Source organism: Mastomys coucha, unplaced genomic scaffold (genome assembly GCF_008632895.1).
Source record: "Mastomys coucha isolate ucsf_1 unplaced genomic scaffold, UCSF_Mcou_1 pScaffold4, whole genome shotgun sequence".
Taxonomy (NCBI): Eukaryota; Metazoa; Chordata; class Mammalia; order Rodentia; family Muridae; genus Mastomys; species Mastomys coucha.
Window position 1 is genome coordinate 45,811,371 of NW_022196910.1, and position 27,675 is coordinate 45,839,045.

The 27,675-nt window shown below is 42.3% G+C and overlaps 1 long non-coding RNA gene across 2 annotated transcripts; it reads left to right on the forward strand.

The window, feature by feature from the left end:
- Nucleotides 1-2,420: 2,420 nt before the first annotated feature.
- LOC116076172 lies at nt 2,421-27,675 on the forward strand. 2 transcript variants are annotated; one of them, XR_004112849.1, is made up of 4 exons: nt 2,421-3,113; nt 20,390-20,506; nt 22,600-23,073; nt 27,459-27,675. It is a non-coding gene; the product is annotated as an uncharacterized LOC116076172 (long non-coding RNA). The 2 variants fall into 2 exon arrangements; XR_004112848.1 differs by lacking the exon at nt 2,421-3,113 and adding an exon at nt 3,892-4,076.

The following is a 27,675-nucleotide window of genomic DNA, read 5'->3' on the forward strand; positions in this document are numbered from 1 at the left end:
CGATGATAGTAAAACATGAACTTACTAAAACAAAAAGGAACAGAATTTGTCTTTCTTATCCCTAGGGTAAGTGTCATTTTTAAATGGCAAGTTGCAGGTTGGCCTCAAGCTCCGAAGGAGAGAGCTATCACAGAGAGGCTAATTAACTTTCTGAAATAGCTCCATGGAGAATGAAGAGGGCAGTGGAAGCCACCCAGAGCATTCCGAATGTGTCAGTGAGAAATGAGTCCACAAAGGGCTAATGTAAATCCAGCTTAGCTCCCAAAGGCCCAGATTCAAATAACTTCAGAGGCTCAGCGCTTTGATCCTTCTACCCCTTCCTCTGGGCTCCGAACCTCTACAGTTGCTGGAGGGCAGGAGGCACAGCAGCTCAGCCCTGGTGCACACACGAGCGGAAGAATAGATGGCTGTGTGCAGTGGGAATCCAGTAAGAAGAAAACAGCAAAATCCTTTAAGCAATGGCCCCCAGGCAAAGCCACCAAAGACCGAGGGGTATTCAAAGGTTTAGGTATTCCAATCAGCTTGGAGAAGCAATCTTAGGCACAGCCTCAGAGGAAGCTGAAAAGAAACGCCACGAAGCTTTCCTCCTAAGAACACTGAAGTCTCCACAGCATCTCCTCTGGACACATTTATTTAGGTGTCCAGTGTCCTGGCAAAGGCTGGGCTCCAGGCCCCATCAACCTTCGTAGGGATAGCTGTACAGCGTACACAAGGAGGTAACACGAATGCATTAAAAATCAGTGTTAGATGAACCTCAACAATATCTATCACTGAGCTTTGGGGTTTTCCTTCATTTAATATGTTACCCTCTAAGAACTGTTCTGGAAAGGCTTTTTCACATTAGCCTGGCTTCATCTCTGGCTAGCATCTCCTGCCAAAGGCAAGGCCTTGCCTTTGGATGGATGCCGTTTCCTTCCCCAGACCTGTGTCCTAGCCAGCAGGGTCCTAGCCAGCAGAGCACATCTGTGCTTATGGCCTAGCAAAAGAAGGAGAGGCATCCTCCCAAATGCAGCTTTTATGGAGGCCACTGCTCCTCCTGCATGTGGAGGGCAAGTGCCTGCCACCAAGTCACTGAGATGTGATTTGCAGACATCCAGGGCCCAGTATTGGGGTTGCTGTTTGGAAATAAAAAATTATTTGCATCTAATTGCAGTTACCATCTGCCCACAGCTTTAACTCTCATCCATATGCCAGTTTGAAACTGCCACTGTAGCCCCAGGTCTCCCTGGCCTTGGTGACAGATACGATGCCAGCTTCCTCATTGAATGGTCTGACTCACCCATGACTGTGATCCCAGCCTGTGCATAGCTATAAGCATAGTCCACATTTTCAGAGCACAACAGTTGTCTCTTGCAGAATTCTGCAGGAGGGATTATGAAACAGAAAGCTCAGGGGCTGTGGATGTAGCTTGACTGGAAGGATGCTTGCCTAATAATGTTCCTGAATGCCTGGATCCAGTCCCCAGCACTAGTGAGTCTGCCACGCTTGTGTGAACTTGTAATGCCAACATTCATAAAACAGATGCTGGAAGGTCAGATGCTAAAGGTCATCCTTGACTACATAAGGAGTTTGAGGCCAGTCTAGACTAGACAAGAGGGAGGAAGAGGGAAAGAGAGAGGGAGATCAGAAATTTAGATAACAGCATTTAACAAATCCACAGGCTTCTTCATACATTACAGAACAATAGATTGAAAGAGAAAACTCTATATTGTTGATGAAAGCAGTAAAAGTGTTTCTGCTTAATATTTCTGGAGATTAGTTATAGCAGAGAGAAGACAATCCCTAGTAAGAAGCGTTAAAACCCATAGGAATTTAAACACATCTGACAATGCATAAAAATTAACCCATGGTCTCTGAGAAGAAACAAGCTGCTAAACAATGGAGGAGTAGTAGTATCTGGGATAGTCAGCAAAGCAGACCTAGGCTTTCGAAGGAAACATCTAACACAAATGTTCAGTTTTCCTAGTAGGTACCTCAGCTGATAGAATCATCAGTATGGTTCTGTTTAATGATTCAGGCTTCTGGTGGCCCCTTCAGCTGTCCTTTACTTGTTATTCGCTGTTTCTTAATTACCAGGAAAATTATCAAGCTATCAATTAGTCTTTGCTTTAGTCAGTGTTCTCCAGAGAGACAAGACTGTCAGTAGGGGGAGGGAATTAACTTCTTTGGTCGTGGAGGCTGAGAAGTCCCAGGCAGGCTGTCGGACAGTTAGCTGGAAGCAGAGCTCAGTACTTGTCTGGAGATGTCACAGCCATGCAGGTTACTAGTGCAGTGGTTCTCAACCTGTGGGTCATGACTCCTTTGGGGGCCACATGTCAAGTAGCCTGCATAGCAGACATTTACATTGTGACTCATAATAGTGGCAACATTACAGTTATGAATTAGCAACGATATAATTTTGTCGTTGGGGGTCACCACAACATAAGGAACTGCATTAAAGGGTGGCAGGATTAGGAAGGTTGGGAGCCACTGTATTGGTGTAACTCTCACAGGAAGACCTGAACACCTGGCAACTATAACAGAGCAGTCTACCCATACAAATCTTGGAGTCTAAATTCTTGAGAAGCTCTAGTTCTGATGCCTGAGGACAGGAAAGATAGGTATCCTATCCCCAGAGGAAAAAGCGAAGAGCCATCAGTCCTCTGTCTTTGTACTGAAGTTGGACTACTAGCTGATTAGGTAGTGTCTGCCCACACTGATGATAGATCTGCCTACTCTATCCACAGACTGACAGGCAAGGCTCCTGGGAAATTCCAATCATGCCAATCGAATGAGAAGCCAACTGGGGCCCCTATCGACTGTAAACGAGTGTGTTCCGTGCCTGTGGAGATTCAAGAACAATGAATGCTTAGCCTTGGTGTCTCTTAATTTAGTGAAGTTGACATCCCAAATTTAACATCATACTCTGGCAGAACAATAGGCTGGGATTGCAACAGTTTCAATTTGATGGAACAGTTTCGGAAGCTAATCCCGTTTTCCTTTCATGAGCAGCTGACTACACAGAGGTACAACGTAAACGGGACATAAAATATTCCTATCTGATTCAGCCAACCAGACGCCAGAGGGATGGATCAATGGTGAGAATCGAAGGATCGGGAACAAGCTGAGGAGAAGTAAGCCCACATTTCCAATCATACAACAAAGTAGCTCTAAGAACTTCACAGGTTTTCTTTGCCTGAGTCCTCAGAAACAGACAGAAAAACAGGCAGCATTTGTGGATCTCATCCTTAGATGGATAAACCGAAGCTTAGAAATGATAAGCTCACTGATAATCATCAAGCGGGAATACGAACTAAGGCTTAGGCTTTTAAAACAATTCTGCAGTCTTTGCGTGTGCCTGCAGGTGCTTGTACACATGTATGCAGGTATTTGTGCACATATGTGCGCATGTGTACGGAGGCCAGAAGTCAACGTCAGGTGTCTTAGTGGCTTTCCACAGTGTTCTTTTTCTATAAGTCAGTAACCAGTAACCGTAGGGGAGTGGTTCTGACGCTTTAATTTAATTGGGAGTCTGCGAGTACTGACTCTGAAGGTCCTTATCCCCAATTGGTTTTTGATCTATCAATCAAAATGTCAGCGACCAATGGATGGGAAAAGGGAAACGGGGAGAGACCCTTAGAGTTTCACAGGTTAAAAGGCAGGGAGAGAGAGAAGTTCCATTGAGATACTTGGGGGAAAGAGGCAGAACAAACTCCAGAGCTGCAGAGGAGGTCATACAAAATGTAGGCGGAAAGGGAAAGAGGCCCACAGGAGAGCAGCCCAGAAGCATCTTAGGCAACAAAGACCAATGGACATCACAGACAGTAACCAGGCAGCAAAGTTAAAGGTTGATATGGAAGGTGTTTAGCCAGGAGTACCGGAGGGAAGGGCACACTAGCTGAGGGAGGCTTAGTGTACCTAGCCACTGAGCCAGTAAGTCATGTTAAAGATATGCTAGTGTGTGTGTGTGTGTGTGTGTGTGTGTGTGTGTGTGTGTGTGTCTTTCATCAGTGGATCCAAAGAGACCCTGGAAAGGTGGCTGGTAGTGCAGCCCACCCAGGAGCTAAAACGGGGTAGCTAAAAACTACAAGCTACAGGTAACCGTTTTTTTCTTGTTTTATTTAATTAAAATATTATCACATTATTTCTCCTTCCTGCTCCCCTTCCAACCCCTTCCCTGACCCCCCACTCCTTTTCAAATTCATTGTCTCTTATTGTTACACACATACATGTGCATATGAAAATAAATATATAGATGCAACCTGCTGAGTCCATTTAGTTTTGGTTGTAAAGATATACATAAGATAGATGATAGATAGATAGATAGATAGATAGATAGATAGATAGATAGATGATAGATAGACAGACAGATGATAGAAGATAGATAGATGGAGATAGACAGGTGGATAGTTAAATGATAGATAAGAGATATAAAGATAGATTAGATTAGAGAGAAACTATATAGATGATATGATATAGATGATACAGATGTAGTGTGTGTATATTTTAAGGCTGAACATTTGGGTTTGGATAACCATTTAGGAGGCTTATTTGTGGTAAATGCTATTCTCTTTTTCTCTCTTAATAACAGTTTTTATTGCCTTTAGCTCTTCATCTAGGGCAGTGGTCCTCAACCAAAGGGCTTTGATCTTCCTTTGGACTTTGAACAATCCTTTCACATGGGTCAAATACCACATATCCTGCATATCAGATATTTACATTATGATTCATAGCAGTAGCAAAACTACCATTTTGAAGTAGCAATGAAAACAATTTTATGGTTGGTGGTCACCACAACATAAAGGGTTTCAGCGATAGGAGGGTTCAGAAACACTGATCTGCTGACAAGGATCCTTGCTGGTCCCCCATCCACATTGGTGATGGCCTGCATACTGATTCTGCTGTGAAGATCTGCACATCTGGGATTCCAGGTGTACACTGATGTGCCTAGAGTTTATATAGTGCTGGGGATCCAAACTCATCTCATTGTGTGCATGCATTGCAAAAGCTTTACAAAACCCTCTCCCCAGTGCCCATGTGATGTAATCTTATCTTAACATTCATGACACTCCTTCCTTACTAGATACCTTCAGTAATATTAAACAGAGACCTGACAAGTCTGGGACAATCACAGTATTTTGTTCACCATGGTGGTTCATAAACATCTATACAGCCAGCACCTTCCATTAAAATCACCAGAAGAGAGGAAGGCCTAAGTTTAGTTGGTCTGAACAAAGAAACAGAAAGAACTTAGGCTCCAAAAATCAGAGGAAAAACTCTTCAAGTGTTCATAGCGAGGTGAACAGCACTGGTATCTATGGCTTCATTACCAAGGAGAGGAGTTACTGCTGATGAACTCCTTGGGTATATGGCTACGCAGAGATAGAAAATGGAACCTGAACAATTGAGGACCTTGTTAGATAGTAGGAGCAACAGAGCTCCTGACTTGAGACTTCATCTCACATGAGGCCATAAATATCTTCACTGTTTAACTAGCTGCAAGCTGGGTAGTTGTTCCCAACACCTGAAAAACACCCTAATCAATATTGGCATAGCCCATAAGTCCTCCTCAGACCAGGGGTGGGGAGTAGACCACTCCTAATAGATAATCTCCCTCCTGTGAAGGAACCCTTAGGGTACAACCTTTCTGTGGGTGAGAGGGACAAAATCTGGGGCGCTTGAGTAACTCACCTGTGGTGACACAGCTAGTACTTGATAAGGTTGAAATTTGTACCTGGGAGGGTCTGTGTTTTCCTGTACACATGAGGCAAATTTCAACCAATCATGACAGGTACACAGATCACGTTCCAATCTTAAGCAGAATCTAGGCAAGGGCCTTTTCACGATAACATATAATAAACGGTCTGCCTTCAGAAGAGAATGACTTTCAAAACAGAGTGCCTGTCACAACACGGAACTTGTGGCCTGCCTGGGGAAAGCCCCTTGTGCTCCTTGGCTACCATAGCAGAGGTAAAAGGCTGTGATTCAGAGATTAATCCCAGGTATATTGAACTCTGGATAAGAACTCAAAGCATGACTCTCAAACTCTATCAGCTAAGGTTACGTGAGGCTACTGCCTGCCCTGCTCAGGCCTGGATCTGTTATCAGCCAGTAGCACAGAAGTTCAACTCAAACAGCTAGAAAAACAGAATGTGGTCAAATAAATAAACAGGAGGAGGGGAATCCACTGCTACTGGGAATATGATCTCTGTGAAGGTAACATGACTCCCACAGCATGCTTTATTTGAAAGAATCTGCTCTCTCTTATCCATGTGATAAGAGGTTACAGAATCTCTCTTTTCCTAAAATTGACTGCCATTCTGCTGTAAACTCTTACTGAGAATTTTACATTTGCAACAGAAAACAAATGATCTGGATATGTGAGAACATTCCCTAATCTCTACCTCTAGCAGAGGTCATACGGTTGCTGATATTGGACACTGAGCTATTCTAGGTGTGCCCCTCCTATGCTGTTCCCTTGGATAGGGATATGAGCCATCCATATGGCCACACTGAGGCCCTCGTCTGGTTCTGTTCACCCATCCCCCACCCCAAATTGGTCTCAGCCTTTTATCCTAACCCATTCTCACTGCTGTGTGTAAGGTCGGCCAGCTGATGGCTATGTACATGTTTATATGAAGAAGTCTGGTCTGACTTTTGCTTCAAACTTGAGCAGGAATTCAGGGTCTGCTGCTAACTAGCTGCCTGTTACAGCAGGTGAACTTCTGAACCAGTGTTTAGCACCTAGAAAATTAAGAGAACAGTGAAGAATATTCTCTGATGATTGTTTCTGTAATGGGAATGGGCTGCATTTTGCAAAGTGTACATGCACACACACACACACAGAGAGAGAGAGAGAGAGAAAGAGAGAGAGAGAGAGAGAGAGAGAGAGAGAGAGAGAGAGAGAGAGAGAGAGAGAGGAGAGAAATTTCTATGTTCAAGGAAATGAGTGAGAAATTCTTTGGCCAAATATTTTCAGAGCATCTTTTCCAGCTCTTGAAGATTCTGCTATTCGTGGCAGACTGGCAGCTTCGGAAAGTCTCACTCTAAAGAATTGGTTTAAATATAGCCTTTCAGAAACCAGTTTGACCGCAGATTCCTTTTTTCTATACATAATTGCTATCCCAGCCCTCTGTTCCATGGAATATGTGCTGGGAAATTTTAGATTAGGGCTGAAGGCTAGAAACATTAAGAAGGCAGGGAGTAAGTGTGACAGAAAAGTGAATTGAGGAGACAGGCTGTGGAGGTGATGCTCTTCTGTGTATAATCATGAGAATATGCATCAATTAAGGGCTGTGACATTGAGGAGAATATGTCCCCTCTCAACCACAATGGGGAAGTGTGAAGGAAGGAGATGGATGAAGAAGGCAGAAGAAAACCATCTGTGATGACATCAGCACTCAGCAAGCAGTGACGTGAGAGCTGCAGATACAGATGGATGTCCTGGCATCACAAAGAAGGGGAGCAGCATAAAGAAGAACAAAATGGAGAGCACTGGGCAAGACATGGTGAGAGAAGACACTTCTGAGGAGTCCTCAGATGGGAAAGACTCCAGACTGCTCTGCCACACAGGCTGCCTGCTCTTCAAAATCCTGCTACCTTCACCAATTCACAAACAGTTAATCTGTGAAAGTAGTAGCTTCTTGTTTGAGAACAGAACTGAATGGTATGTGGATGTATTAGACATTTCCAATTGTTACAGTAAGTTTTCTTGGAACAATCATAAAATACCCATGATGCATTTCTGAAGCAAATATGACATCAAGGTTCTTGGAAATAATTTAAGACTATGGAGACTAGAGCTCAGCGGTTAAGAGCACTTGCTGCACTTTCAGAGGACTAGAGTTTGGTTCCCAGCACCCATGCCAAGTAGTTCACACCTGCCTGTAACTCTAGCTCTAGGGGATCAGATTCCCCCTGCTGGTCTCCACCAGTACACAGACTCCCGTGCACATACTTACACCCACATACACAGGTACAGATAAATAAAAATAGGATAAATCTTTTTTAAAAGCTGCTTAATGGACCCACAAGATGGTTCAGTGGGTAAAAGTGCTTGTTTCCAAGCTTGATAATCTGAGCTCTATACCTAGGACCCACACACCAGAAGAGAAAACCAATACTTTCAAATTGACCATATACACGTTGTGGGCACACACATGCATGACAGATAGATGATAGATAGATACATAGATACATACATAGGGAGATACATAAACACATAAATTCATAGATTCACAGATAGATAATGCATGGATAGATAGATATAGATGATAGATACCTAGATTTATTAGATAGATAGATTTATAGATAAGTATAGATACATAAATAGATGATAGCTAGATAAACAATACATTAGATAACTAGATAAATGATAGCTATAGATGGGTAGATAGAGGATAGATTAGGCAAATAAAAGTGTTAGATAATAGATAGATAGATAGATAGATAGATAGATAGATAGATAGATAGATAGATAGATAATAGGTATAGATGGATAGGTAGATGTAATTAGATAGGTAAGAAAGGTAGATAGATAAATAGATAGACTAGATTAGATATATAAATAAATGATAAATAGATATAGATAGATTGCCAGTCTGTATGCCAGATGTAATCTGTGGAAATCTGCACGGGCTCTGGCCCTGCTAGAGTACTCAAGGAGTTGTGGCTGATGTTCTCTTCTGCAGTGACTGCTGCTCTAGAGCATCAGTGAGACTCTGCTATGTGGCTGGTGGGCTGACAGGAGCAGATGCTCCCGAGTCAGCACAAAGTGGGGGGAAGGGGCTCCACTAGCAATCGAGGCTCAGGGGCTAGGAACTAAGCCACCAGGTGGGAAGTGATCATGGTGGGCCCAGGCAGCTTCTAGCAGTGAAAGCTTCAGGAGAGAACTCTTCCTCAAAAGGTGTTATAGCTGACAGAAGCTCTCAGACAATCCTTGATGGAGTAATTCTCACACCTTTATTCCTTCTGCACAGGGTCTTATATACATTTTTGGGGTAGGTTGGGGGTTTGACAACAGATGATTTCTATTGGCTTGGTCTGAGATGTTCGGCATGCCTCATGTGCATTGGAGGGTCTTCAGGGCACTGCCCCATGTGACTAACTGTCACAATGTTCTCCATGAGGTGCTGTGGTCACATGACAGGGGCCTGGTTGGGAGCAGGTGAAGCCCTGCCATCCTCTGGTATGAGGTACTGGGGCTTCCTAGCCCACTCAACCTCACCACATTTCCTGGCACTGTCCACTGCTCCACAATAGGCGATACATAACTGGATGATAGATTTGAAAGATGGATAAATTGTAGATGACAAATAAATAGATAGGTGATAGATACATAGATAGACGGCAGATTGATAATAGATAAATAGTCTATAGATGGTAGAATAAATGGGTAAAGATGCTGAAAATAGTGAACAACCTGTGTCCTGTGAAGGAAGACAAAAGAAGACACAGAAAAGTTAAGAGTACTCACAGCTCCTGAGAGGCAACCTCAGGAACTCTGACCTCTCTGTTCCTCTGAGTCCTGGAGCTGGCTAGCTTTCTCTTTCATCTTCCTCTCTCCTAGTGTGTCCCCCAGTGCTCTCTCCCTGGCCCCTCTGTCTTATAGAAGTGTACTGTCTGAGGCAGTCTCATCCTATGTAGTCTCATCTCCTGTACAACTCTGTGCATTGGCATAGTTCCCCCTTTCTGTATTCACTCATTCATCCATGCATTCTCCCACTTTCAGATATATACGGAGCTCCCATCATGCCCTAGGCTTCCATGGTGGAGACCTTCAGAGAATATGTTCATCCATACAGCTTTTGAAATAAGATTTATTTTCTCTTCCCATTTGTGATAAATTTCATAGTCTTTTGGTTTGCATATTGGAAAATCAATGATGTTTTAATGATGCAGGGAGAACAAAAATCAGACTGGAGAACTAGGTTTAAGTCACAGTAAATGCACCTGATTTTATTTACTAGCATATTTCATATTCTGTCATTTTGGACCAGTGAAATGTGTTCTTATCTGGTTAGTTGGGAGTTTATTCATTTTTATATTTATTTAATTTATATATAAATTATACATTTATATTTATATACTTATATATACTATTATATATAACTTAAAGTGGGGTTTTCCACCCAGGTCTGAGGGTTTGTATATGACAGTGATAGTTTCTGTAGGTGAAGAGTTCAGAAGCATCATATGTATGGGCCCATTCTCTATTACCATAACAAAACTGTAACATAAGTAACTTGTAGGGCAAGATACTTGTGTATATATTGCTGTGTCTGAGGGAAGAGGGCTGTAAATATGATATATGCACATTGCATGTACCGGTGTGCTCATGGCCTGAGAAGGCCAGGTACTCCATTACTCTCTGCCTTATTCCACTGAGTCAGATCCCTCTCTTCCTCCCCCTCTCTCTCTGTCTCCCTGTCTCTCTGTCTCTCTGTCTCTCTCTCCCTCTTTTCCTCTCTTCCTCTCCCCTTCTCCCCCTCTCCCCCTTTCTCCTCCCCACCTCCTCCCTCCCTCCATCTCTGCATCAGGAAGTTGTTTTGGTTTTGCTCTGTTTTGCTTTGTTTTGCTTTGTTTTGTTTTGTTTTGTTTCGTGGGTCTTTATGTCTGTACAGCAAGTGCTCTTCACAACTAAGCCATCACTGCAGCTTCTACCTTACTTTAAAACCATTACTTACCTCACAACCTTCTGGAAGGCCAAGGCTATGGGCTAGATCTCCTAATGGCCTTCTTGCTGATGCTGATGGTGTCTGGAGGCACAGGGCATCACATAGCAAGAGACGGACACCCTTCTTACATACACTTATCTCTCTGGTTTCTCTCCCCTTCTTATGGACTCAGTAGGATTTAATCCTAGGGGCTCTGCCCTGATGACCTTGTCTAATCAAGACCACTTCCTGCTGCTTCTAGCATCACAATAAGATTAAATTTCTCCCTTAACACTCATGCTAGGGACTGAATTCCAACCACAGATCCCTGCTAGTAGCACTCAAACGGTTTTCACATGCAATGACTGCAGTGGGGCTCAGGGTCACAGAGTCTCCATTGTGCCTCATAAAATCCACCATTCTAGGACATAAGCAGTGGAAAGAAGTTTGTATGACTCTGTTCCTACACAGGCATGAATTCTATCAGTAGTGATAGTTAGTTATCTTGTTTGTTTGTTTGTTTTCTGTGGCTTTGAAAGTTTCTTTAAGGGAAGATCTTTCGAGGTAGGCTAGGCTAGCCTTAAACTTTTGGCCCTTCTGCCTCAACCTCCCTGAGGGATAGTTTTACTGACGTGAGCTATACTCAATCCTGAAATATAAATTTTACATAATGTTTCTATGTCAGCAAATAGTGCAGATTGTTGATGTTTTTCCAAAGCACATTGCAATCACTCTTAGCTCATACGCTCTAGACCAGTGGTTCTCAACCTTTCTAATGCTGAGACCCTTAAATACAATTCCTCATAATGTGGTGATCCCTGACCATAAAATTATTTCATTGTTACTTCACTACTGTAATTTTGCTACCATTATGAATTGTAATGTAAATATCTGATATGCAGGATATCTGATATGCAACCCCTGTGAAAGGGTTATTTGAGTCCCAAAGGGGTCACGACCCATAGGTTGAGAATCACTACTATAAAGGAAAGGCATACTCAGGCTGTGTGGCCACCTAAGTATTTGTGTACTTCTGTATCAAAATGAGCTTGTAGGACTTCTGCCTTGTCAACATAAGGAAGCCTGATTGCAAGACTAGAGAGCTTGACGGACAAACATGTACCAAAGGAACATGTGGGTAGAAAGAATGAAAAAATAAAACTGGCAATGGCTGATCCTTGCTTGGAATATAACAGGCAGTTAGTGATTAGTTTGTTATTGCTACTATGATCATTGCCACTCAGACAATAGTTGAAATATAGAACAAATGTCACAACAGATTCAGAGGTGAAAAAACAGAAAAGGCCGGGAAAGGAAAGGGAAGAGTAATGGGAGAGAGAAGAAGAAAAGCTATAAAAGTCCGAAATTCCAGAAACATCACCCTCTTGCTCTGATCTCCCAAGCTCCAGACATGGCTGCTTGAATTTTTGCATATTCTCTGTTCCTGTATCTCTGTGTCTCTCTGCATCTCTGTCCCTGCCTCTCTCTGTCTCTCTTTCTCTCTCTCTTTCTCTCTCTCAAATATGCTCACCATGGTATTCTTCTGGGATCTCAAACTGAGCATGGCCAAAACAAGCATCCCCACCACTGTCTGCTTATTAGTGTCTCTAAGCTCTAGACCTTGGCTTACCATTGCTTTCTCCCTCCCAGGCTTGCTGAGCGCAGTGGGCAGGTTTCTTGAGGTCCACATTCTCTGCCCAATAGAAACACACGCATTTTAAAAAGATCTATTTTATCTATTTATTCATGTGTATGTGTCTGTGTGCATGTGTGTGGGTGCCCATGGAGGCTGAAAGAAGGTATGGGATCCCCAGAGCCACCCGATATGGGTACTGGGAACTGAACTCCAGCAAGTGCCTTTACTCACCAGATTATCTCTCTAGGCTCAGAAGATCTCACTGGGGCCAACAAAATGGTGCAGAGGGCAAAGACACTTGCCACAAAGCCTGACAACCTAGGTTCAATCCCTGGCACCTCACAATGGAAGGAAAGAACTGGCTCTAGCAAGCTATTCTCTGACTCCTACATATAAGCCATGAATGAGTAAGAACATAACATGCACACATAATTCATTTTATTTAAAATAAAAAAGTTATCTGCCCATGATGACACACCTGACCTGAGTTTCTACAGAAGCTCCAGCTGTTGTATGTCTGACTCAGTTCCTTGGTATCAACTGTTCTCTACACTTGAAAAACTCTTCTCTCTTCTGCATTTCTAATTCCAAGGAGATTTTTAGGACTTGCAGTGGGCACTTCCTCACCCAAGAAGCCCTCATCTGGAGGTCATCTTTCCTTCATTAGCCCCTCTTTTTCATTCCTTTGTATCTCTCCTGAGTTAACTTTACCAGCAAACACTCAGCAGTGTCTAAAGATGTTTGGAGCTGCCATAGCTTTGAACAGGAGGTGCTGCTGGCCTCTAGTAACTGGGGGTAGGAATATGGCCAAGTGTATTGCAATGCACAGAGACTCTCGGAGCAAAGAAATGCTAATAGTACACAGGGCATCATTCGAAATACTTCTCTGACTTTTATTATACTATTCAGTAGCACATAAGGCCATTCTATGTATGTATGTGTGTGTATAGTTTCCCCTAGATAGTTTCATTTCAACGCCCATGTTGTTCATGTGTAATTTTATGTGCCTATAAAGTCTAGAATCCACCAATGAGAGAAAATATCCAATATTTGTCTTCCTGAGCTGTCTTGATTTGCTTAATACAATTATCTTTAGCTACACCCATTTTCTTGCAAACAATGTAACACCATTCTTTTTTATGACTGATCATATTCTAATGTGTTTACAGCCCCATTTTTTTTTTAGCCATTCCTCTACTAATGGACACTGAGGTGGGCTCAAACCTGGGCTATACTGTAAATAGTGCTACAGTAAACATAAAAATAAATTAGATGTTATAATAGACAATGAAAATGTGTCCTGTGCTCATAGGTTTCAGGAAATAATATTGTGAAAATTAGTTTACTATCAAGTAAAATATACATATTTAATACAATCCTCATCAAAATCCCTAGTCATCCTATACCAAGTTTAAAACAAAAATCATATGGAACACAAAAGATTCTGGATAAGTAGGACAGTTTTCCTATTTAGGGTTTCTATTGTTGTGATAAAACATGGGGAGCAAAAGCAACTTTGGAAATACAGGGTTTATTTCACCTTATGTCTTATAATTTCATCCCTGAGGAAAAACAGGGCAAGAATTCCAGACAGGAACCTGGAGGCAGGAGCTGATGTGGAGGCCGGAGCTGATGTGGAGGCCACCAAAGAGTGATGCTTTCTGACTTGTTCGTTATATCTTGCTCATCCCAAGTTCTTACAGAACCTTGGACCACCAACCTGGGGGCAGCACCAGCTGAACCCTTCCACATCAATCACCAATCAAGAAAATGTACTTGGCTTTCCCAAAGGCCAGTTTTGTGGCAGTATTTTATCAATCGAGGTTCCTTCTTCTTAAGGACTCTAGTTTGCATAAAATGGACATAAAACTACCCAGCACACAGTTCTCTGCAAATAGAACGATGATGCTGTTACTTCTATATATGATTTCAAGCTGTATTGCAAAACAATAGAAACTAAACCAGAATGGCAATGGCGCAACAGACATATAAACTGATGGGACCTTAGTTCGGGCTTTATCTCTGTGAGGAGACACTATAACTATGGCAGCTCTTACAAAGGAAAGCATTTTCCTGGAGCTGGCTTACAGACTCAGATAATGTTCAGTCCATTATCATCATAGAAGGAAACATGGCAGAATGCAGGCAGACACGGTGCTGAAGATGGAGCTGGGAGTTCTACATCATGATCCACAGGCAGCAGAAGGAGACTATGTTCCACTCTGAGTAGAGCTTATGCATAGAAGACCTCAAAGCCCTCCCCAACAGTGACGTACTTCCTCCAACAAGGCCACACCTCCTAATAGTGCCACTCCCCATGGGTCAAGATTTCAAACACGGGAGTCTATGGGGCCATACCTATTCAGACCACCACAGAATCTAGTAGAAGACCTAGATATAAACACACACAGCTATAAACACTAGATTTTTTTCACAAGGATGCCAAAAATATACCTCAGAAAAAGAACAACCATGTTAACAAATGGTGCTGACAAAAGTGGATATTCATGGGTAGAAAACAGAAACTAGATCTCTACCTCTCGCCTTGTATCAAAACCAACTGCAATTGGATCAAAAACCTTAATGCAAAACCCAAAACTCTAAAACACGTAAGAGATTTGCAAACCATTGAGACATGTACTCAGATGTTTAAGAAAGAAGTTCAAGCAATGTGGAGCCTTTGATAAGTTTGTACACAAGAGGCTGGGAACATGAATCCTAAACTACAGTGGAGACCCTGGGATTTTTTTTTCAGGTGGTACACAGAAGGTCTGCCAAGGGAAGCTGTAGGCAACAGATGAAGATAACCCAAGAGAAAGGCTTTGGGACTATAGATGGAGTGGTCACTGTAGATGTGGGCCTACAGAGATGGAGCTGCCCAAGCCCATTGTACCCTGGGTACTGGATATAGGGCTTCAGAGTTTAATAATTGCCTTATGCATTTTAGTTATATTTGGCCATACCCTTCTTTACTGTGCAGCCATTCATCCCTTTTATAATGGGAATGTTTATCCTGGGCCATTGTTTCTCAGCATTGTTTTTCTTTATAGGACCTCACAGTAGAGAGTTGCCTTAAGTCTCAGGAAAGACTCTATGCTTAGACATTTCAGCCGTGCTGGAGTTGTTAGGACTACAAGGGCTCACTGAGAGAAACTAGATGTAGTTTACATTAGAGGTGGACCATGGGCCATTATGGGGGACAGAGGTGGAATATCATAGTTTCAAAGGATTTATTTGGTTATCAAATTGACAGGAGACAGACTCACAATGATTAACCATAATTGCCAATTTACATAGCCCTAGAATCATCAAAGGTGGTGGTCTCAGCCCTTTCACAGGGATTGCACATCAGTTATCCTGCACATCAGATATTACATTAACATTCATAACAGCAGAAATCACAATTATGAAGTAGCAATGAAAATAATTTTACAGTTTTGGGGATCACCAGAACATGAGGAGCTGTACTAAAAGGCCTCGGCAGTAGGAAGGCTGAGAGCCACTGCTCTGAGGGATAGAGAGTCACACTTCTTGAATGTGATGTGTCTGTGAGAACACTTCCAGAAAAGATTGACAGAAAAGACATCACCCTGAATATGCATAGTAGCTTGCTTTGGCTGGGGCTCCAAAGCGGAGTCAAAAGGGAAAGAGAGAAAGCTACGTGTGGTGACAGTTAACTTTCTTCATTTCTGAGAACAAATATGGGGTCAGAAGCAATTTACGGGAGGAAGGGTTTATTTTGGCTCACAAGGTAAGAAGAAATACAGCTGGTCGGGATGGGGAAGGAAGGCCAGGTGGCAGAAGCTTGAGGCGGCGAATCACATTAATCACGTTACACAATCCACAATCAGGAAGCAAGTAGACAGGAAATGGAGCAAACTCTAAAGCTTCAAGACCTGCCCATCATAACCTACTTCCTCCAGCAAGGCTCCTCCCCCTAAAGGTCTCATAACCTTCTAAAATAGAGCCGCCAGCAAAGGACGTAGTGTTCTAACACTGAGCCTGTGGGAGACAAGTCACATTTAAACCACAACTCTAGTGAGCTCGAGAGTTCCCCTCCTCTCTGCTTCCTGGTCAGCAGGACCGGGCCTGCTCCATTTTCCTTCCCCTTCCATTACCACAGAATCTTCTGGAACTGAGCAAATGAACATTCCTCTCCTAGGGGTTTCAGGAAAGTATTTAAATCACAGTGACAAAAAGCCAATTACTATAACAGCGCCTCACCTTCTGACGTTTTAGTGTTACAAGTAAATCCCGCAATTCTGAGCCAGTTGTGATTTTAAGCAAAATAGAGTGAGCACAGCCTTTAAAGTTGGCTCGCCCTCCTTCAGGAAAGCCTGCCATTAAAACATTCAGGAAAACTCAAGACTTTGAAGCGTTTCAAAGACTGCTTCTGACATTACCCTCACACATCTATACTTTAAACAGCTCATATTATTTTTTTAAAAAGAATCCCTGCTTAGTTCTAACCTTTCATTATTAGAGTTTATACCCGTTTCTTCACACACACTTCTGTTCTCAGTTCCTGCAACCCTCTTCCTTTCCCTGCTAGATCCCTCTTCTGATTTCATGACTTTTTATTTACTGTTTGTTGTTCCATGAGTATTTTTCTGTGACCACATAAGTTTCCTTCGATTAGCTAATAGGCGTATGGGTGAGCATTTGTTTATAAAATAATGAGACCTTTCCATGTGGCTATACCACTGAAAGAAATGTCTCCTCCTCTCTGATCAACCACTAGCTGCATATAAATCTCCACTTGAAGGTGGCCATTTGTGAGGCTAGTCATGCCCCGAGACAGGATGTTGATGGTCCCAATTTTGTGCAGATCTTATGCAGGTTTTTAAGTCATTCTTACAAAGAGAGGAATTATATTACTCAAGGTGATATAATGCAAGTGATTGTGATGGCCTGACTCCACCCTTCTCATTTCTAAATCACTTCTTGCCTCATATTTTCTGATTTTCCTAAAATCACAATCCAAATCATCTCTGTGGGGGCTCAGGTTGCAGCTCCAACCTCTCCCAGTTCCATCCCTTCTGTATCTCACTGGTGTCTCTCCCATGGTGGGGTCACAAAGGCAAGGAGGCACTCACTAGCCATTGTTTTTAGCTTCTATGCTTAAGTAATAATGGATTTTAGGTTGCTTGGGAACCTAGCAATACTTGCCATTCTATGCATTTAAATGAAATGGGTTGTCTTTTGGTGAATTACACCTAAACTCAACTGTATCAGGGAAAAATCAGGAATTGTTAAGTCTCTTTCCCACTTTCTGATCTGATTTCTCTCACATCAGATCATACTCCTAGCTATTTCTTACATTTTAAAGGAACTAAATACTTTAAAATATGGTTGTTTATATATAGGGTACCATGATACACATATTTATAAAGAATTTTCCTATGAAAATTTATGCTGCCACAATAGTTCATTCTTTATCCAGGTGACTTCAGTCCCTTCATATAAAGCCATCCTCCCTTTAGAATAAGACTTTAATTCCCAGGTGCTGCCAGCAGTATCTTGTCTGTGTTTGAGGGCCATGGGAAGGGATGTTGTTGCTAAGCAACTTGGGAGAGTTGCTACTATGTGAGAAACTCATGATGACTCTGGGAGAGGCCAGTTAAATCTTTTACTCAAATCTATAAAATAAAATTTTCCAAATTTGATTTTTATTTGATTGACTATAACCCAAGTTGTCCTCAACACTGAGGAAGGAGAGTGCTTAGTCTTGATGTCAGAGATTCTCTCTAGTGTTGTCCAGGTAACGTGCAGGGTGTCATTTCTCAACAGCTGGTGAATATTTCGCAATGCCTTACACGTTCGTCATTATTTAATCCTCTCAGCAACTCCCATTCTGCAGATGCAGAAACTAAGGCTTAGGGTTAAGAAGTGTCTTTCTTTGTCTTATTGACAAAAGCCACCTACAGGACAAAAGTCTTATTGTAGCTCATGGTCAGGCACAGGCCAACGCGGGCAGGAAGTTGAGGCAATAGGAGCCTGAAGCAGCTGGTCACGTCACATTTACAGTCTGGAAACAGAGAGGACTGAGTGCATGTGTGTGCTCAGCTCACTTTCCCCGTCAGGTACAGTCTAGGGTTCCGTCTAAGGAAAGGTCCTGCCCACAATTTAGATGCCTCTACCCACATCAATTAATGTAATGGAGAAAATCTCCCACAAGCATGCCTAGAGACCCAACTCCTCCATAACCCTATGTTCTGTCAGTTTGACAGTTGACACTAACCATCACACAAGGCTTGTCCGATTCTACATGCTTAAGTTGGACCAGTTCTGGATGTATGTTTGAGTCCAAATATGCCTAATTCCGTCTTTTAAGGCCATCTAGGTCCCCCAGTGTTGACATTAGAATATAACTGAACTGTACATCTGTAACAGTCTTACTTAGTTGTCTATAGGAACAAAAAATAATAATAATTGAGAAAATCTGCTTATATCTTAAGATCAATTAATTGTGTATCATTTTGATAGTTTATTAAAATATGTAAGTATTGCATATGCATTATATCTTATATATGTATTTAACATACTTTTTCCCATGTTACAGGTTTAGGCTTTTGTCAAACTTAAACGTTGCCCTTGATGTTTGTCCTGGGGAAGATTGCTTCTGGTTTCCAGTGGCTTTTATTTTTCTCAAGCGTGATGGTGACCATAATGGGATTTATTCCCCTAGCTGGTTATTGTGGCAATTAAGTGAGATAATTCTCTGAAGTGTGATAAAATTATAAATAATTTTACCAGCTGGTACCAGAGTTATACTAACAGACAAAACTGTGTAGGTAGCTAATTTGCAGGCTGTTTGGTCTGGGGCTGGGAAGCAAGCATGGAACAAAGTGAGCTAACGGTGAGAAGAATAAACTTGTGCTCCTGGGCAGAAGGAGTAAGCACAGCCTGAGGAAAGTAGAGACGTAGAGACGGGAAGAGAGGAAAGGGACCAGGGAGGACAAGAGGGAAGTGGAGCCTGCAACAAATAGCTGTTCACAGAAGAAATTCTAGAAGGGAGACCAAAGAATTTCAGACCAGACACGGACATCTGTCATCCACCCACTGTTGGCTCTTCTGTCTTTCCGTGGCACGCAGCCTCTGCATTGCTACAGAAAAATATGTTAAAGCATCAGTGAGTGGCTGTTTGAGGAAGAACAAAGGAAGGGGCAGGCCATCCCCAGATCTGTATTGGTATAGATCAAGAGGGCAGAAGTGCATCAGCTATGAGTGAGGAAGATAAATGCAAAAGTGTCCCATAACGCACAGAACTCTGAGGAGGACCTTATCCATCTCAATCACATCTTAATGATTAACTAGTATCTTGATTACGTACTTATTCATTCAATCAACATTAACTGAGAGTTTACTCCGTTCCAGGATATCTTACATCAGTGAGCTTAAGTCAGTCAATCTCCCTGTCCCTGAACTGTACTTTCTAGTTTGGCAATATAGCAAGGGCAGAGGAAGGACATACAAGAAGGAGAGAATGAGCAATATAACTATGGGTAACTGAGAGTGCTGGGAAAAACTAAGGAGAGCATGCAGTATGAGTTTTTCAGTGATGGCGACACAGGTGGACACGAGGTGCTAACATAAGAGTAGGAGACAAAAATAGGGCTTTGCTCGGAAGCTCTCTGATTCAAAAACAGAAAAGAGACAGGCGCTATTTGATGGGGTATAGTGGTTAGCACCCGGGCAAGGAGACAGACTCGGGGTTTGGGGGAGGGCACAAATAAACAAGATGGGAATCTTTCCACTTTGCCTTCATCTGGTCCATGGCTTTCCAACTGACCTGCCAGGACTGTTGTGTGCCAATCAGCCCACTTTTCTTTGTCTAACCTGACCAATCAGAAGTGATGGGAGGAGGCTGCATCCTAGGCCATTTAAAACCCCTATCTCAACAGGGAAAAATGAATTTATGCTTCTGGATCCTCTTGTTTTGTGCCTGTGTGTGTAGTGGTGTTGTGGGGCGTGTGTGCGTGTGTGTGTGTGTGTGTGTGTGTGTGTATGTGTGTGTGAGTGTGTGTTCACTTTTAATTGCAGAGAAAATGAACTGTATCAAGACCCCTAGACAGGTAACACAGATAATTTGTTAATATTGTGTTATTTGTTCCAACAGAGAGACATCAGGACTGAGTACGAGCAGGAAGCCAGACAACAGAGAGCTAGGGAGAATGAGGTTCCCTTGGGACTTTGGGATAACCTAATACCAGGAAGTGGCTCGCTTGAGGGAATGGTGAGCTTCTCCCATAATCCTCGACACTAGTCGGAAGCAAGGTGACCCCAGAGCTGTACCTTTCTGAGGCCATTGGGATCCATCTCTCCCAGGCTTCTGTCCTGGCTTCGACTGCTTGGCCTGTAATCTCTGTGCTTGCTTTGTTTGTAGTCATATTTGCAGACTTATCCCTCCAACCATCTTCTATCCTCACATGACCTTCTCTGCCTCTTTACAAGAGCTTCCTTGGGGAATTTCAGTCCTGCCCAAAGTTCCCTGGTAATAGGGATAGCAGTGAGATTGAATTGAATTAGGACCCATTCCAACAGTTTCCTTTTACTTGAGTCTCTCTCTAAAGACTATTTCCACCTATTACCATTTTCTGATGAATGTTCTGCAGCCCTGAAACTCACTATGTAGGTCAGGCTGGCCCAAACTCCACCTGCTTCTGCACCACCTGGAGTCTAAATTCCAAGTCTTTATGAAACTCACAAACCCCGTAGCCCAGGGCCTGCAGTAGTCTCTACACTTGGATCTCCCACCAGCCCCTCCTGATCCACTTAGTCCATCCACCTGCCTGTTGCTCTCAACCACACCAAGGAGAGCCCTGCTAACCTAGACCTTCCTGATGTATACGGCTTCTCTCCAGAAAGCCTGTGTTCCAGATTCTGGCTAGGGTAGCTTCCTGTTGCCACACAGGCTTGGTCTTAAATACCTTCCTGACCCATATATGTCTTCTTCAAGAACCTTCTCTCTGTCACTTGGATTTCTGCTTCTATACTTTTCCATCATAGGACTCTCTCTCTTTCTCATTCATATGTATGTGTATGTATATGTGTTTGTGTGTATACGTATGTATACATATGAATACACATATATCTTTCTCATATATGCATGTGTATATGATATAGATGCATGTATGCTACATAATCATTTATTTTTCTTGCCTTGTCATCACAGTGTCAGCTCCACGAAGATAAGGAGAAGTATGTTAGAGAATGGGACACAGTGCCTGGCCCTGTGAGGCCCAGTCTCTGATAAGTCAATCAGGAACACTGATGAAGCCAAAGTTGATGAGGTGGCTCATGTTTCAGGGCTCCCTCAAGTCTAGTGTTTCCTGGGTTTGTGTCTTTAGGCCTCAGTTGCTAATATTTCTGTGTTTCGCCCATGGTGAATCGTCTTCACATAGAGTCTGTCTGTCCTCCCTGAAATGTCAGTGAGTAGCACAGGCAGTGTCCAGCAGCTGTGCTGCTGATTAATGGTTTGCTGTCATTTGTCTTGCGCGTGAGTGGACAGGGATGGAGAAGCTGCCTCTCTAATGCATCCCAGAATACCTGCAAATGCTCTGCTCTCTGCACCACAGAGGTGAGAGGCATCCCCAGGTTTCAAAAGAATAACTAAAGCAAAGGATTTCTAATACTCTAAAATATTTCCCTCTGAGGACTGAAGTAAATTAAACAATAATGAAATTTAAAAAAAACAAGTATTTATTGCCTGATAAAACATAACTTCTTATGTACTCTGACGCCCTCAGGAAAACCAATCAGAGTGCTTGAGAATCCTGTCTTCTCATGTTGATTTATTTTTTTGTTTTAATCTCTTTTTTGTTATAATCTTATTCAATGATTACAATGAAAGTTCACCATTTGTTTCACAAAATTGATTTAAAAACCAATGACTTTTGCCTATCTCCCAAATTCAGATTACTCTCAAGTGAAAGATCTGCCATTAACATATTCAGAAAAAATATGCTGTATTTTCTTAAATTAATTCCAAAGAAATGGTCCAAAAATATCTCAGAATAACCACTATTGCTGAAATAAATGAACAGCTTCCCAGAGAGACCACTCAGTTAAATTCACAAATTTTGCTAGGATTTCTTAAATTCAGTCATACTTTAAAATAAACTTATGCTCAGTGTTATGACATGTTAGCTCTTCTGGTGTATATCTCAGTTCATTAAAGATGGTTCATTACAACTATTACAATATATTTAGTTGAAAGCTGTATATTCTCTGGGAGCAGGGAACATTACCCAATGAGGAGTTGCATAGTGATGGATTGAATAGTCTGAACTGTAAAAAATAGTTTACTACTTCGTTTACCATTAACAGGGATCTCTGCAGTCTCCACAGCCGTCACAGTGACCATCCACGGGAGGGAAGAAGGAAGGTGGCTCAGCCAGTGTTGGTTCAACCTTCTGCAGTGTGACCCGGAGTCTTTTATTTTAGGCATATTTAAGTACAGCACAATTGGTGAAAATGTATTCCTGTGATAATGAACTCAATGCTGTGTGCACAACAAAGCAAACATAAATCTCCTTGAAGAACAAAGGAAGCTAAATACAGAAATGACTACATTGAGACTAGGAAGTCTATGAAGATGGGTTCTATAGACGGACCGAGAAGAACAAGCTCACAGATCACACAGAGGCCACCAGGCTCCTAACCACACCCATTCCCAGCCTTCTGGGTGGATAACAGGTTATCCATCCCTTCCTTTGAAGCAACAACCCTGTGTGTTTAACATTCATGCTTGTGTGTGAGCACAGAGATCTCCATGCCTTCTACAACTGCTCTGTAAAGGTGGTAAGTCCCTTCAGATTTTGACTTTAAAAGGACTTCCTTTGGATGATGACACTCAGAAGCCATGCCAATGACATGTCATCATAAGTAATAAAACAATCAGACAACATGACGAGGGAAAATGCAAAGAGTAGTCAATAAGAGAAGGAAGGATGACTGTAGAAAAACTTTCTTTTGGCCCAAAAGTCTCAAAACTGCAGACAGTGTTCAGCAATTTCCCAATGTTTCTATGTCTAAATTCACCCCTGGGAGTTGCTGTGCTGACCCCAGAACAGCACTGAGAAGTGTGACCTGCAGTTGGTGGTGACTTACAGGGACCTCATTCTTCTAAATTGATGGACGCTGTCAAGGTAGGAATGGCTTCCTTTAAAGGGGGGGATACCCCTTCTCCATCTTCATTTACTTTCTCTTACTTTTGCTCTCTCTCCACATGACAGGAGGAGTTGCCCTCCTCCTCCTCCTTGTAGTGTTGTGAAAGAGCGTGATGTCCCTTACCAGATGTGACCTCTCAATCTGGCATTCCCCAGTCTCCAGAAAGCAACCACCAAATAGACTTCTATGTATAAGTTCCCTAGATGGTGGTATTCTATTACAGCGTCAGAAGCCAGCCTAAGTAAGACTTTTATCTATAGAAACTTCAGTAAACCAGAAACATACATATAAGTTCCTTATCATTTTATTTCCAAGTTTGATTAACAGTGAGATGTGTATCTCTTCGGAGCCGCTGTTATTTTTTTTTAATTTGAAGTGAATATGTCATAGTTTACACAGACTGGCCAATTCTTTAACACTAACATTGTTTTCTCTTCCTCACTTCCAGTGAAGAATTTTAAACAAATCACTAGCCAGTTCAGAAAACTGAATCTGTATTACATGCAAGCTCATTTGGTGTAATCTCACAAAACGTCACAATTGTATATTGTGATTGACAGCAGCCCGGGAGGAAATGGAGAAAAGATGAGAGGCAGAAGGCTCTTTGCATCACAGGCAACGCCCTTTGTTTCTATGCATCACAGGCTATGCCTTTTGCTACTTTGCTGAGCTTGCTTGGTCTTTATTCTATGTGATGAGAATTTTTCATAAAGGACTGTTAAGTAATCTGCGGTTTATGCGAAGGGAAAGAAGTCTATTATTAATGGGGGTACAGCTTCCCTCTCAAGTCAGAAGGCTTTTGGAGGTGCCAATAGTGCAGAGGCTCATCCTTCCTTAGGAGAGACCCAGTGAAGAGAGGGGATGCATCCCTAGTAACAATAAAGGATGCTTCTTATTCAAATCACTTCAGACATGAAAATCTCTCTGGAAACCAAGTCAGTTACAGGATGCTGATCTCAAACTGCCACCAGGGAAAATGGAAACAGAAAAGCTTAAGTACATTTCCTCGATGTTCCCCAGGGCTGTTCTTTATGCCCAAGGCATTGCTGGTGCAAAGACCTTAAGAGCCTATGTTGTTCTCAAAATTTCCCAGGTCTTTTTAGGGCACCAAGGAAAAATACACCTACACTTAATAAACCCTGAGGTGTTTTGAGTACAGTTTACTTAAAAACTTTACCACACATGAAGACTAGATATTGCTTTTAAGACATAAAATAATCCCATATTTTACATAGGAATTTTATATAATAATAGTATTTTACAGTTGAGAGTATAAATCAGTGGTATAGTGCTTGCCTCAAAATCATGAGGTCTGAGTTTCTGTCCCCTCTGTACAGGAAATACAAATGGGTTTGGATAAGAATGTGGCCATTAGGTTTGAAACAGTAAGGTTGTGGACCTTCAATATGGCAAGATGGTTAAGAGCACTTACATCTTACAGAGGGCCCAGCTCAATTCCCGGAACACACATGATGACTCACAACCATTCTTAACTGTGGGACCAGGGACCTGACACCTTCTGCAGATGTTAGCATCAGGCACACACATGAGGCACATACATACACACAGGCAAAGCATTCATACATGTAAAATAAATACCTATAGATCTCAAACGTTTTCCCCTGGAATTTCTCTATTACACACACACATGTATACACACACACATGTATACATACACACACACACACACACACACACACACACACACACAAACACATATGGTTGTGACTTGTGATTAGAACTTGAATATTTGACCTCCCCACTGAGGATACAAGGAAAGAGAGAAATCACTTTGAATTCAGAATTCATTTTGATAGGCATAGCTATCTACTAGAAGCAGCTTGAAGAAAATGCTAACATTTATGTCAAAGTGTGTGGGTCTAGACGAGCCATTCCATCAGCTGAATACTTTTCCACAGGCAACTGACAGTCTACACAATGAAAAAGGACGTGAAGCAGGCTATGAAATCTGTGACAATATTGAAATGTCAATTAACTGGGTCATTAGATGTACTGTTTAGTTCTGTTTCAAAAAAATTGAAAGAAAAAAGAAAGAAAAGATTTTGTCTCCTAATTAGCTTAAATGTTAAGCTTTGCTAACCATCAAAAATGGATTTAAATGATTACTTAATATTTAAGTACTTTAAAAACTTTGTAACCAAATTTACTTATGAATCCTTTATGCGGTGTGGAATTATAGTGGTCCCGCAAGATACTGGGGATGCAGTAATGAAAAGACCTATTGCCCAGTCCTCATATGAAGATTATTTTTTAGTTGAGGAGAAGTGGAGCTATGAAAAGTAATAAGATATAAGACTAGAAGATGATGCCAGGATCAAAGAATCAAAATCGGGCCAGGTGAGAGAGGCTAGCTGACTTGTGCAGAGTCCCCTCTGAAGGAACTGACGGTCAAGGAAGACATGCTCAGAAGCAGCCACAGCAGTTCTGGCAGAGGGGACAGCTGGGACATTGGCCCCAGTGCACAATGAGTTTATTGTGTCTTGGTCACAGGAAGTAGACCGGGCTTGGGAAGTGGTGTAAGTTTCTGAGTAGATATGGGAAAAATGGCAGGCAAGGAGTGAGAGCCTCACCATACACTCTGGACTAAATTTGGAAAGACAGATGGAATAGATTTTATTCTGATCTTTGATCCCTCTGCTCTGCTCATATCTGCTTTTTATCTCGCCTTTTGTGAGGAAAGAGTTCTTTTGGCTCACAGTTTGGAGGTCTCTGTCCATGACCAGTTGGCCCTGTTGCTTTGGCCTGTGGTGTGACAATGCACCATACAAGGGAGCATATGTCACAGCAGGCTGCTCTCACCCTGGCCAGGAAACAAATTGAAACAGGAAGTCCTTGAGATCCTAATGTCCCCTTCCAGTGCACACCCTTAAAGACCACCCTTTGTGATGTGTGGTCTCACTCGGCCCCAACTTTTGAAGGTTCCATCATCGGTCCTTAATGACATGGGTGGGGACCACATCTTTGACAGTGGTTCTCAACCTTTCTAACACTGCAACCCTTTAATAGAGTTCCTCATGCTGTGGTGACCCTCAACCATGAAATTGTTTTGTTGCTACTTCGTAACTGTAATTTTGCTACGGTAAGGAATCAGAATGTTAATATCTAATAGCAGGCTATCTGGTATGTGACCCCCAAAAGGGTCATGACCCATGGACTGAGAACTGCCACTTCGGGGGATGTCTATGTTCAAACCACAACCATGTCACTGAACTTAAACCAAAACTTTAGTCTAAGCCCTTCCCTGCCTATCTGACTTTCTAAGTAGATATCTACTGAATTCTTCTATAGACTAGCTGTAAGAGTAAGAGAAAAGGGAGGATAAAGTCAGGTAGAAAGGGAATATTTTAAAGACAATAGCATAAAAGATGCCTTTGGCTTGGCTTAATGGGAAACATTCCCAAAACATAGTTTTATGAAAGATTCACTATGTCCCCCCCCACACACACACACATACACAAATACTGATTTAGAAATAGACAGTGAGGCACCTGGTTGGCTATCTGTCACAGGCCTCCTAACTTAGTTGATTTTGAGAGACAATAGAGCTCCATGGTTACAGGAACTGCAGGCCTGTCTGAGACCAAATTTCATTCCTGACAATATGGCCTTGAGAAGTTACCTAATTCCTTCCTGCTTCCATTTCCACGTCTACAAAAAGACCACATTCACAGTACTGACTGTGCAAGCAGCAGTGAAGATTAAATCCCATTATCAGTGTGAAGCTGCCAACAAAGGGCCATGGATGTACCTTACGTTCTGTGAGTGTGAGTTATTACAGTTAGGAGCGCCAGCCAGCCTTGGGTCCACTCCCCATTCTCTGGCCCAAAATGTCAGCCCATCACATAAATCTCTGCGGAAAAGAGAGTGGCTGCTTCCTCTGCTTTTCACTCCCTCTGTGCCATGTGGGTTGTTCCAGGATGGTTGATGTCAGAAGAGATGAAAATAATAATGTATCTATTTACATAACATTATCCTTATTTTCTTTCTCCCCTTAGAAATGCTCTGGTATTATCGAATTAGTCGCATTGGAAGATGCCACCCACCAGAACTAATCAGACTCAACCATCTTTATTCCTTGATAGCGCCCTGGCTTCTCTCCCATCAATGTAACAGCTGCACTTTTTTAAAGGCAGGCTGAGAACACTCCCGCTGCAGATTCAGTGCCGGGTGGCTGCAATCATGACTGTTTACTGAATATTAATATTCTGTGTG